The 12,097-nt window shown below is 44.6% G+C and overlaps 1 pseudogene; it reads right to left on the bottom strand.

Annotated features, from left to right (window-relative positions):
- LOC137084558 (zinc finger protein 721-like) overlaps positions 1-11,403 on the bottom strand; it is a 72,458-nt pseudogene extending 61,055 nt beyond the window's left edge.
- Positions 11,404-12,097: the final 694 nt, after the last annotated feature.

Genomic DNA, 12,097 nt, shown 5'->3' with positions numbered 1-12,097 from the left:
AGAGCCACTTCAATTTAAAGCCCGCACATTCATACTTACCCCGTAACTACACTAATAGTTACAGGGTAAGTACGTACTACACAACTTAATTAAAAAATACTTACATTATAAATAATTTGTTAATTTTCCTGATAGTACCCCTTTATTCCCCAAATATAACATAGCTCCCTTATACCTACACATACTTACTTTATAGTTACACTATAATTACTGAAAGTTATGTTGTAAATTCACTTTAATTATGCAGTATTTTCCGGGCCGTAATCTAAAGCGTTACAATTAACTTTAAGGTTAACTACCTATAGACAGCATGTTATATGCATGTGTTTGGACGGAGGGGAACACGCCACATTTGCAGCAGATTTATGCTGCCCATCATAAACCAAAGCATGAGAATGACAGTGTCGGAGTGCGTGAGAGAAACGCTGCCAGTACAGTCTGGTCTCATCGTAAATACGTAGGTATTAATACGTTACTTTCAAAGAGACTAAACGTACGTCTTAGTACGTTTGGAGAAGTGCTAAAATGTAAAATATAGACGTATTTGCAACATTTAAACTTAGTATTATTACATTTTTACAGCTAAAAAACGTAAAATATTTACGAATCCATCATAAAAATCTTTTTTTTAAGAATACAAAACTTTATACTGGTAAAAACATTTTTTTTTTGCTATATCATAAAGATATCTATATAATTTCCCTTTGACCATTTTATTGATTAATGTACGATCCCTTAACACTACCCCAAACCTAAACCTACCAATTTAATACAGAATATAAAGAAAATAAAAGGTAAAACGTTGGAAAATGACGATTTTGATAACAATATAGCATTAAAAAAATATTTTGAACGGCTAATCCTACACTTACCCCTAAACCTACCCATTAGCATTTATTAAAACAACGTACTGTTATAAACCAAAGCATAACAGACAGACCAGTGTAATCACAATAATTTATTTATTGCAAACATGTCAAAAGCGGTACCAAAAGTAGTTCAAATGAAGATGTGTTGCAGTCGCAGTCCTCTGGTGGTATATAACGTTAATAGTTTTGTATGAGGTACAGAGCAGAATGTTAGCTATTAATCAATGAAAATATTAATCCGGCTTCTCTCCGTGAAGTTGCGCGTTTCCCATTTCAAATACAAATCGACTGAAACACGGCATGTCAAAATCTGTGACGAAGCAGGCGAGAGACAATGAGCGTTCGATGCTACTGCCGTAAATCATGTCGTAACGCTTCATGAGGGCGCGTTTTTTAAATTTGAATTCAAAACGAGCGCGAGATTTGATGTTTACCGTCGCGCTACTGAGAGGAGATGAAGACTAATGGAAGGCTAATGGATTTGTTTCTCGCAAACTTATGGATTCTAACAATTTGGATTACAGCGAACGAATAAAGTGTTGTGTTTTGTGAATTGATGTATCTTGTGATCGCCAGTTGCTGAAGAAAATGCCTTTTTATGTCTCACAGCAAACAACAAGCTAAATACCACAAAATGGTTGGCAAGAATGTTATTCATCTGACGGTCTTCTTTTAACATTATCTAGTCATCCGAAATGAGTTTGTAGCAGAAGTCACGAGAGCAAAATGTTATTTTATATTTCTGTTATTTTATATTAGGTTGATTAACTTAGTAAAATGCATTTAATAAATGGGACTGAAAACATGTATTGATGTGACTATTGGATATAAAATAAACAATATTAATGCCACAAATTATGGGAACCGGTGGCTGGTAACTTACACGTTCACACTTGGATACGTAGATAAATTACATTTTAGTGCTGTCAATACGTCAATATTGTACGTTTTATTGTGTGTGAAAACGTTAGTAAATGTACGTGTAGTAGAATCACACTTTACGTAAAAATACTCACATATTTTCATGAGATCACGTTGGCCAGTATGAATGCACAATGGACGCGCACGGCTCCAACTCTCCATAGGCACTTCTTCTGCCCTGCCTTGTGCAATGTGAAGCTGGCGTTAGTTCATTTTGGTATTTCTTTGAACAAGTGTCCAATTAAGGAATAATTCAATAATATTCATAGGAATAGTTCGATAAAGAACAAATATTGTGGCATTTCACAGAAACATGAGTTTATTAGTTAATTAACTACACATGATTTCATGATTTATATTTTTGATCTGAAGAAAACATTTGCTCACTGTGACACAGAACAATACTTTTTAAAATGAGTCACTAAATTAGCTGAATGTCCAAAACTCATACAGTACAGCGGTACGGCTTCTCTCCAGTATGAACTCGCTCATGTGATTTCAGAGATCCAGACCGAGTGAAGCTCTTGTCACAGTATGAGCACTTGTAAGGTCTTTCTCCAGTATGAACTCGCACATGTGATTTCAGAGATCCAGACAGTGTGAAACTCTTGTCACAGTATGAGCACTTGTAAGGTTTTTCTCCAGTATGAGTTCTTTGGTGCTGTTTCAGATGGCCAACTATAGTAAAGCTCTTCCCACAAACATAACACACATGAGGCTTCTCATCTGAATGAACTTTCAGGTGTAGTTTAAGATGTGATGAGGAAATAAAAGCTTTACCACACTGATCACAGGTAAATGGTTTTACTCCAGAGTGACGGATCAGATGATACTTGAGAACAGATAAATATTTGTAACTCTTTCCACACTGAGGGCATGTATACGGTTTCTCTCCAGTGTGAATTCTCATGTGTCTGTTAAGGTCTCCTTTATGTGTGAAACTCTTCCCACATTGAGGGCATGTATACGGTTTCTCTCCAGTGTGAACTATCATGTGTGTGTTAAAGTTTACTTTTTGTGTGAAACTCTTCCCACATTGAGGGCATGTATACGGTTTCTCTCCGGTGTGAATTATCATGTGTTTGCTAAGGTTTCCTCTATGTGTGAAACTCTTCCCACATTGAGGGCATGTATACGGTTTCTCTCCAGTGTGAACTATCATGTGTCTGTTGAAGTCTCCTTTATGTGTGAAACTCTTTCCACACTGAGTGCAGGTGTGCAGCTTTTTGGCTTTTGTTCTTTGAGTTTTAAAGGTTTGATGTTCCTCCTTCACTTCATTCAGTTCTTGTCTTTCCAGTTTCACTTTCACCTGGTCTAAAATACACATTAAGTTAGAATCAGTTTAAGTGAATCCTGATCTAATAGCAGAAAGAAGATCAGATACCAGATTTTTCATGAGGCCAATGTATCCAATTTAGATACATTTCTCTATCATTGATCATCCATATAGATATACTTCAGAATTAAGAATTGGCACCAACCTGTTTGTTCCTCAGTATCTTCATGTTTTATTCTGGATGGTTCTGGATCTCTCATGTCTTCAATCTCCTCTTTAATAAACTCCATCTTTAACAGTCACACAGAGTTCAGCTGCTACACCTGGAGTTTGTCCTTCTCTTGTAGGATGATGTGAATATTCCCAGTATTTATTGGTGAATTGTTGTGGGCGGGTCTTCACTGCAGGTGTGAACTGTGATCACTGCGTTCTGATTCAATCTGCATTTAAAAAGAACAGGCCATAATGTTTAACTGAGCTGCTGAAGAGCCAAAAGTTCCCTGTTTTCACCTCATTCATTATGGTGATGTCTGAGATCTGCTGTAAATTGGCACATTAGGCACATTTTATTGGTGTCAAGTGGCTGAAACAAACTACAGGATCATCACCTTTGTAATTTCCCTTCAGTTATATTTCACTTGATTTCGCTCTTTCACTTCCATTGGGTCTGAAGTAAACATTAAGTAGTGAGAATCAGTCCAAGGAGGATAAATGAAGATTCAAGTAAACCCAGATATAATAAAAAACAGAAAGTGAGATCATGTGTCTGTCTATCAAATATCAGATTTATAATGAACCCAACTTAAGTTCTGTAAATTTAGTCAAAATGTCAATGAGAACTGCAGTACAACATTAGAATCTAAGTGTATGTCACATATCTCTGGACAAAATAACAGGGTTCATAGACAATTGGAAAAGTTTTTGGGGCAGACCTGACCTGTTGAAGATAGACGGCATTCATCTGGTGCTGCTCTGACGGGCTGGTGCTGCTCTTCTTTCTAGTAATTTGGCACATAGTCTTAGAGCTAAACCTTGACTCACTGGGGCCCAGGTCAGGAAGCAGACAAACTGGCTAAAGCAACCGTCTGCTAGCTGTCTCACGTCACCAGAGTCAGCTAAATCCCAGCACATAGAGACTCTTTCACCTAGATATTAATCACATAGAGACTGTGTCTGTTCCCCGAATTAGTAAATACAAAAAAACATCAAAACCATTGAACAGTAAAAATTTAACAGATAAACAACAGATATAAGTAAGGGATAATGTACACCCAGACGGTTGTTATCGCAGAATAAACCCCGACAGAGTGATCAGGACACAGATATATTCTGCGATAACAACCGGCTTGGTGTACATTATCCCGCTTATTACACGGGACACAAAATATTGTCTTGAGATTAAATATTTTATTAGCTCTTACACAAAGCTTCCGCGAAGAAAAACAGTTCCAACCTGCTTTAAGCCTTTATCTATTGCTGCTAAATGTTGAAAATGAATGCTGAAAGGGTTAGTTCACCCAAAAATGAAACAAAGCCTATGATTTACTCACCCTCAAGTCATTATAGGTGTTTATGACATTCTTCTTTCAGACAAATACAATCGGAGTTATATTTAAAAAGTCCAGACTAACGTTAATCCCAGCAGTAGTTGGAGCTGTTTTTGAAGTCCCTAAAAATGCAGCAGTCCGTCAAAGAACGTGCTCCACACGGCTCGATGGGTTAATAGAGCCTTCTGATTCGAATCGATGCGTTTGTGTAAGAAAAATATCTATATTTAAAACTTTATAAAGGAAACCTGCCTTGAAGTCTTCCATTGTAACCCATGGCTGTTAAAGCCACAAGATGGCGCCAGCGTTAAGCACAGAAGTAGTGCCGGTCAAGATAACGTCTCAGGTTACGTATGTAACCATGGTTCCCTGAGAGGGAACGAGACGCTGCGTCGAAACGCTAGGGGACCTCAATACCCACGCCGCCAGAGTCCCAAATGTCTGTTTGTGTGATTTAACTCAGAAACACCCGGGACCCCGGAGTAGAGGCTACGTCAAGATTTTAAAACCTCACAAATGTATGTGGAGAGGACCACCCAGCCGCATCACAAACCTCTGACAGCGAAACTCCCGAAATAAGAGCCATAGAGGCAGCCATACTCCTAGTGGAGTGGGCGCGGACCCTCATAGGTGAAGGATGTCCGACCGACTCATAAGCGAGCGAAATAGCCTCGACTATCCACTTGCTACGCGTCTGCTTTGAAGCCGGTTTCCCCTTATTGGAGGACCCAAAACATACAAACAACTGTTCTGACTTTCGCCACAGGGCAGCTCTGTGGACATATGCATCTAGGGCCCTGACCGGACATAGCAGATTTAGCTTCTCTTGGTCTTGACTAGTGAACGGAGGCGGACAGAAAGCCTGCAGCATTACTGGTTCCGGCACGTTGGTCGGGACCTTGGGAACATATCCTTCCCTCGGGAAGAGAAATGCTTTCACCATTCCTGGTGCAAATTCAAGGCAAGAAGGTGCTACTGATAGAGCCTGTAGGTCTCCTACTCTTTTCAGTGATGAAATCGCTAGGAGAAACACTGTTTTTAGTGTGAGGAACTTTTCTGACACTTCCTCTAACGGCTCGAAGGGAGCCGACATAAGGCCTTCCAGCACTATGGCCAGGTCCCAAATCGGCACCCTGGAGCGTGCCGCAGGTCTGAGCCTCAAGGTACCACGGAGGAAACGCGTGACCCACGGGTGTCTCCCTAATGATGCGTTACCTAATGGATTATGATACGCAGATATCGCCGACACATACACTTTCAGAGTCGACGGGGATAACCCTGCGGAGAATTTTTCTTGCAAGAACTCGAGAACTGAACCGACCGGGCAGTTAACAGGGTCCAAAGTCTGGTGCGTACACCAGGCGACCAAAAACTCTCCATTTGAGTGCGTAAAGTCTCCTTGTGGATGGTGCTCTGGAGTGCAACATGGTCTCTATCACCTCAGTCGATAGACCCGTGTTTATGAACTGGGCCCCCTCAGGGGCCAAGCCCACAGTTTCCACAGTTCCGGGCGTGGGTGCAGTACTGACCCCCCGGCCTGTGAAAGAAGATCCCTCCTGACTGGGATTTCCCAGGGAGGACCCTCTAGGAGAGACATGATGTCTGAGAGCCATACTCGGCCCGGCCAGAACGGGGCTACCAATAAGAGCTGAAGCCCGTCCCGGCGGACTCTCTCCAGCACTCCTGGGAGCAACGCCAGAGGGGGAAAGGCGTACAGACGCAGCCTCGGCCACGTCTGTACCATTGCGTCCAGCCCCAGTGGGGCTGGATGTGTGAGGGAAAAGAATGCTGGACAATGTGTCGTCTCTCGAGACGCAAACAGATCCACCTGGGCTCGCCCAAAGCGGATCCACAGCTCCTCCACCACCTCGGGGTGGAGCCTCCATTCCCCCGGCACCACTCCCTGCCTTGACAGGGAGTCTGCCGCTACATTCAGGACCCTCGGGATGTACATCGCCCTGAGCGAGAGTATCTTGCCTTGGGCCCATATCAGAATGTGATGCGAGAGCTTCCACAACCGACGCGATCTCAATCCCCCCTGGTGATTTATATACGAGACCACCGAAGTGTTGTCTGACCGAACTAACACATGGCGGCCCCATAGGTCTGGGAGGAAGTGTTTGAGTGCTTGAAACACAGCCATCAGCTCCAGCTGGTTTATGTGCCAGGAGAGCTGATGGCCCCTCCACAGACCTTGGGCCGAGCGGCCACTCATGACCGCTCCCCAGCCAGTTAGGGAGGCATCCGTCGTTAGCATTACGCGACGACAAGGAGCCCCAAGAACTGGACCTTGGGAAAGGAACCAAGGATCTTTCCACTTCACCAAGGCACGTAGGCAGCGCCGCGTGACCTTGATTAGGCGAAAAGGGTTTCCCCTCGGGGAGAACCCCTTGGTCCTGAGCCACCACTGCAAGGGTCTCATGTACAGCAGGCCAAAAGGTATCACGTTGGACGCTGCTGCCATCAAACCCAACACTCTTTGAAAGTGTTTGACAGTGAGTGACTGGCCTAGCTTTATCTGGTTGACGGTATTCAGGATCGTTTTTACCCGGGGCGGAGATAGCCGAGCCGACATCGTTCTCGTGTCCCAAACTACCCCCAGAAAAGTAATGCTCTGCTGTGGCGCCAACATACTTTTCTTTTCGTTCAACCTTAGCCCCAACACCTTCATGAGGGCGAGAACAGCATCTCGATGCTGAACCGCCAGTTGTTTCGACTGTGCTAACACTAGCCAATCGTCGATGTAATTTAGCACGCGGATGCCCTGGAGTCGCAGCGGAGCCAGAGCTGCATCCACGCACTTCGTGAAAGTGCGGGGCGATAAAGCTAGACCGAATGGCAGCACTCGATATTGGTACGCTTTTCCCCCAAAAGCGAACCTGAGGAACTGTCTGTGCTGCGGAAGGATGGAGATGTGGAAGTACGCATCTTTTAAATCTATCGTGACACACCAGTCCTCGGACCGGATGTGACACACGATCTGTTTTATCGTGAGCATTTTGAATTTTAATCTTTTTACTGCTCTGATGACGCAGATCTAAGATAGGCCTTAACCCCCCATCCTTCTTCGGAACTATGAAGTACCGGCTGTAAAACCCTGACTCTCTGCAGTGGGGAGGGACCCGTTCTATAGCCTCTTTTCACAAAAGAGTCTGTACCTCTTGTTCCATTACCAGAGCCTGCTCGGGGCTTACTACCGTGGCAGTAACCCCGTTGAACACGGGCGGGTGTAACCCGAATTGAATTCTGTACCCTTTTTCTATTGTACGCAGGACCCATTCTGAGACATTCGGCAGAAGTTTCCACGCTGCCAGAAAATCTACTAAGGGAACCAGCCTCTCGAGGCTGGTCTCTGGATTTTCCTGTGTGGTCAGCCCGGTGTCCTGTAAAGGATAACCGGCAGGTAGCAACCGAACTGACCGCCCAGGGGCCCTCCCGAGAGGGCGCGAACATCCCCAAGCCGCTACGTTTCCGGGCGGACATGGAGATATGCGTTCGCCGGGGACCGCCGCGCCCTGAAGCACCAATGGTGGCAGGGTTGGCAGACCGGCCCCCCGATGGCTACGGGAAAGAGCGGGCGCCTCGGCGAGCCGCACTTTCCCGGAGGGGACTGCCATCGGAAGCCCTGCGCTCTTGGCGTCAGGACTTCTTAGCCGAGGCCTTCCTAGCGATAAGGACGGTCCTCAGATCCGTCCTACCGCGGGAAGGTCCCGGCTGAGCGCGTCGCCCGGACCCCCGTTCTCTCTGCGGGGGGGCCCGAGCGGCCACGCTCTGTTTCTGTTGCGCTCGATGCGCTGCGGAGGAGGACGTACTCGGCTGGGGCTGCCCCCGCCCGGCAGCCCCTGGGGGATATGATTTGCGGGGGAGAAACTTTGAAAACGCCGCCGCCTGCTTCCTGGCCTCCTGGTAACGGTCGACGACCGTTGTTACAGCGTCACCAAAGAGGCCAGTAGGCGAGACGGATGAATCCATAAGAAATTTTTTATCTCTCTCTTTTATATCTGAAAGATTTAACCACAGATGTCTCTCCGTGGCCACCAGGGCTGCCATAGAGCGGCCGATGGATCTGGCCGTCTCCCTGGTGGCACGAAGAGACAGATCTGCCGCCCGTCTAATTTCGGCGATCGTTTCTCTCCCCACTTCCTCTGTTTCTTCATCAATATCCCCCAACAGATCAGCTTGATATGCTTGCAGGACGGCCACCGTATGTAAACAGGCGGCCGCCTGCCCTGCTGCCGAGTACGCCCTGCCCACCAGCGCTGATGTTGTTCTTACGGGCTTGGTGGGCAGCTGCGGGGCTTGCAGCGACGATGCTGACTCGGGGGAGAGATAGCTCGCGAGCGTCTCTTCCACCCGCGGCATCGCCGCATAACCATGAGCCTTCAACCCGTTTATATTTGAATATTAAGATGTGGACGGGTTAAAGACTCTGGCAGATGCTGGTTTAGCCCAGGACCTCGACACCTCGGTGTGGAGGTCCGGGAAAAATGGCAAGCCCCGCCTAGGAGGTTGAGTGTATGAGGGCAGAAATCTTTCATCTCGCCTGCTTGTGTGTTTTTGTGACTCATAACACTCGGCCGGCCAGTCTAAACTTAATTTGGCAACGGCGCGAGTGACAACCTCCATTAGCTCCTCCTGTGCGTGTGTGTGTAATGGTGGAAGTAGTTCGTCAGTTTCATTTACGCTTACAACATCCAGTTCCTCGGAACTGGAGTGCTGCAGCTGATCTTGTGCCTCAGCGCGAGCGGAAGAAACCGCAGAGCGTGCTTCCAACACGCAAGCTGAGGCTTGAGATCCAGCGGGTAAGGGCAGAGATAGGGGATCACCCGTCTCTAACCCTGCCACCAGATCTAACTGCGATCCCCAAGACGCGAGCCTTCGCTGTGCCTCGGCAGCAGCGGGACCCGAGCCCTGAGGACCGCGAGCCAAAGCACTCTCCTCGAAGAGTGCCCGGCGTGATCTTAATGTACGCATTGGGAGACTCTCGCAATGCTCGCAGCCAACCCCCTCGAGAGCTGACTGGGCATGCTCGAGCCCCAAACACATAACGCACAGGTCGTGTGTATCTCCACCCGTGATGTAACGAGGGCAGGGAGGAACACAACACCTGAACTGACTAGACATTCTCTTTTCTCTTTTGACACACACACAATAAATGGACATACAATATCACACAGAGCGCTTGTGAAGACACAGAAGCTAGTGACTGTTTGGTCCGGGCATGCTTTATAGCTTCCTGGTCGATGACGTCACCCACCCGTGACGTATCGTCCCGCTATTGGACTGATTACACAAGTGCTTCATGACGTGGCACGCAGAGGCGTCCCCTAGCGTTTCGACGCAGCTCGAAGTTCCCTCGAGATAGGGAACTCGTAGTACCCGTATGAGCGGGTGTTATCTGGAAATAACATATACCGCTGGAATGCGCGATTGATCAATCAGAATCAAGTATTTCACAGAGCTGTGTAATAATACGGATGAACAATTGATAAAGCTCCGGTTGCTGAATATTTGATCCCTTTCGCCAAAAAAGGCTTATTGTTAATGATATGATTACAGATCATAACCTAGATGTGCTGTGTTTGACAGAAACCTGGCTAAAACCTGACGACTACATAACTTTAAATGAGTGCACCCCCCGAGATTATTGTTATGAACACGAGCCACATCTGAAAGATAAAGGGGGAGGTGCTGCTGTAATTTATAATAATATCTTCAGTATTATTCAGAAGTGTAGTTTCAAGTATAATTCCTTTGAAGTTTTGGTGCTTTATGTAACGCTGTGTAGTGTAAATGATAAATCCCGTTTGACATTTGTGTTGGCCACTGTACACAGGCCACCAGGGCACATTAAAGACTTTATCAAAGAATTTGCTGGTTTTCTATCAGAGTTAGTACTGGCTGCAGATAAAGTACTAATTGTTGGCGATTTTAATATCCACGTAGACAATGAAAAAGACACATTGGGATTGGGATTTACTCATCGCCTTAATCATACTTTAAATCTAATAATGTCACATGAAATAAATGCTGATACCGTTAAAATTCTGCAGCAGAGCGATGACATCTCAGATCATTACCTGATTTAGCTAAGGCTGCAAAGCCATCCCCTCGCTTCAAATATGGCAGGACTATACCCAGCGAGCAATTTTCCGTCTAAAAGACGTCTACTAGCCGTCTAAACACACCCCAGACGTCTAGGCTAAATCAAGGCTAAACTTGGGCTGTCAGTGAAAATCTAATTCTTCTGCCCTCAGCTTGCGTTTTCTGAACTTTGCTTTGGCAGCGAGTTAAACAAAGTCCCAGTAAAGGTCATAGACGGAAGTCAGGGTCAAACTTTCTTTACTGAAGACCAATTTGTGAAATTGCAACACAAATGAACAATGATATTGAGAAAACACTATCTCGTACAATGTTACAGTCCCTTATCCCAATGTAAGATTCACTGAAGTGTAAGATGCATATAAATTGCCTTTACAAAACGTAGAACATACGATGTTAAAGTAAATACACAATCTAGCATCACAATTAAGTTATTTTGGATAAGTTACATTTATCACATCACATGTAAATAGATCTCCAACATTTGCCTAACTTATCAAATTACACATAGTCATGTATTTTTGCATAGCTTAATCTTTTAAACTTACAGATTGTGCCTTGTTCAAGAGCGAAACGAAAAGGATGGACGTGGATGCACCTCTATACACTGCACCAGTGGCGTGCACAGACCTCCTCAGGGGCAGGGGCGGAAGGACCAAAAAGGGCACTAAAAAGAAAAAAAAAGAGAATTATTACTTCAAATAACAATCAAATGCATTTTTTTTTACAGAATTTAAATTAAATTAAAGCTGCGAGCAGCGATGGCGGGCCCAAGCCGGTGGCACCGCCACCCCGGTGGCATCAGCTTAACTGTGCACAGCAGGCAATAGGCATTTAATATGGGAAAAAATAAATAAAGGGACTATGTAAAAGTCATTTGAATTCACCTCATTAACTGCAGCAACTGGTGCTGCTATGACCAGGAACCACAACAGTCACATCTCTGAGATCAAATACATTTTATTCATTAATTTTATGTTAGATGATGTCAAATGTCAATTTCAAAATGAGTGCAGAATACCGTCCAAATGCTGAAGTTGTATTATCCTTACACTTCTCTTAAAAATAAATTAAGCCAAATCACAGAGACCGCAACAATGATTTTAATATCAGTGTCAGGTAAGAGTAATATGCGTGCATATCATTTATAGAAGTTTATTATAAACAGCCACTTTTATAAGATCATGTGAAATTATTTTTTTTATCCATTTGAATTTTATCAATAAATTATTAGTTTAAAGAGGTGTCATACGTGATCTTTGCAAACACAGCACATGACCTTCTTTAAAGCTCATGTGATAGAAAACAATTAAAAGTATTAGGATATCACTTTCAATTATGTGCAAATGCATTTTTTGCAGCTCAAAATATTGTAAGTTCAG

Source organism: Pseudorasbora parva, chromosome 8, assembly GCF_024679245.1.
Source record: "Pseudorasbora parva isolate DD20220531a chromosome 8, ASM2467924v1, whole genome shotgun sequence".
In the NCBI taxonomy this organism is placed as follows: domain Eukaryota; kingdom Metazoa; phylum Chordata; class Actinopteri; order Cypriniformes; family Gobionidae; genus Pseudorasbora; species Pseudorasbora parva.
Note: the sequence above shows the minus strand (reverse complement) of the source record. Positions and strands in the feature narration are given on the sequence as shown.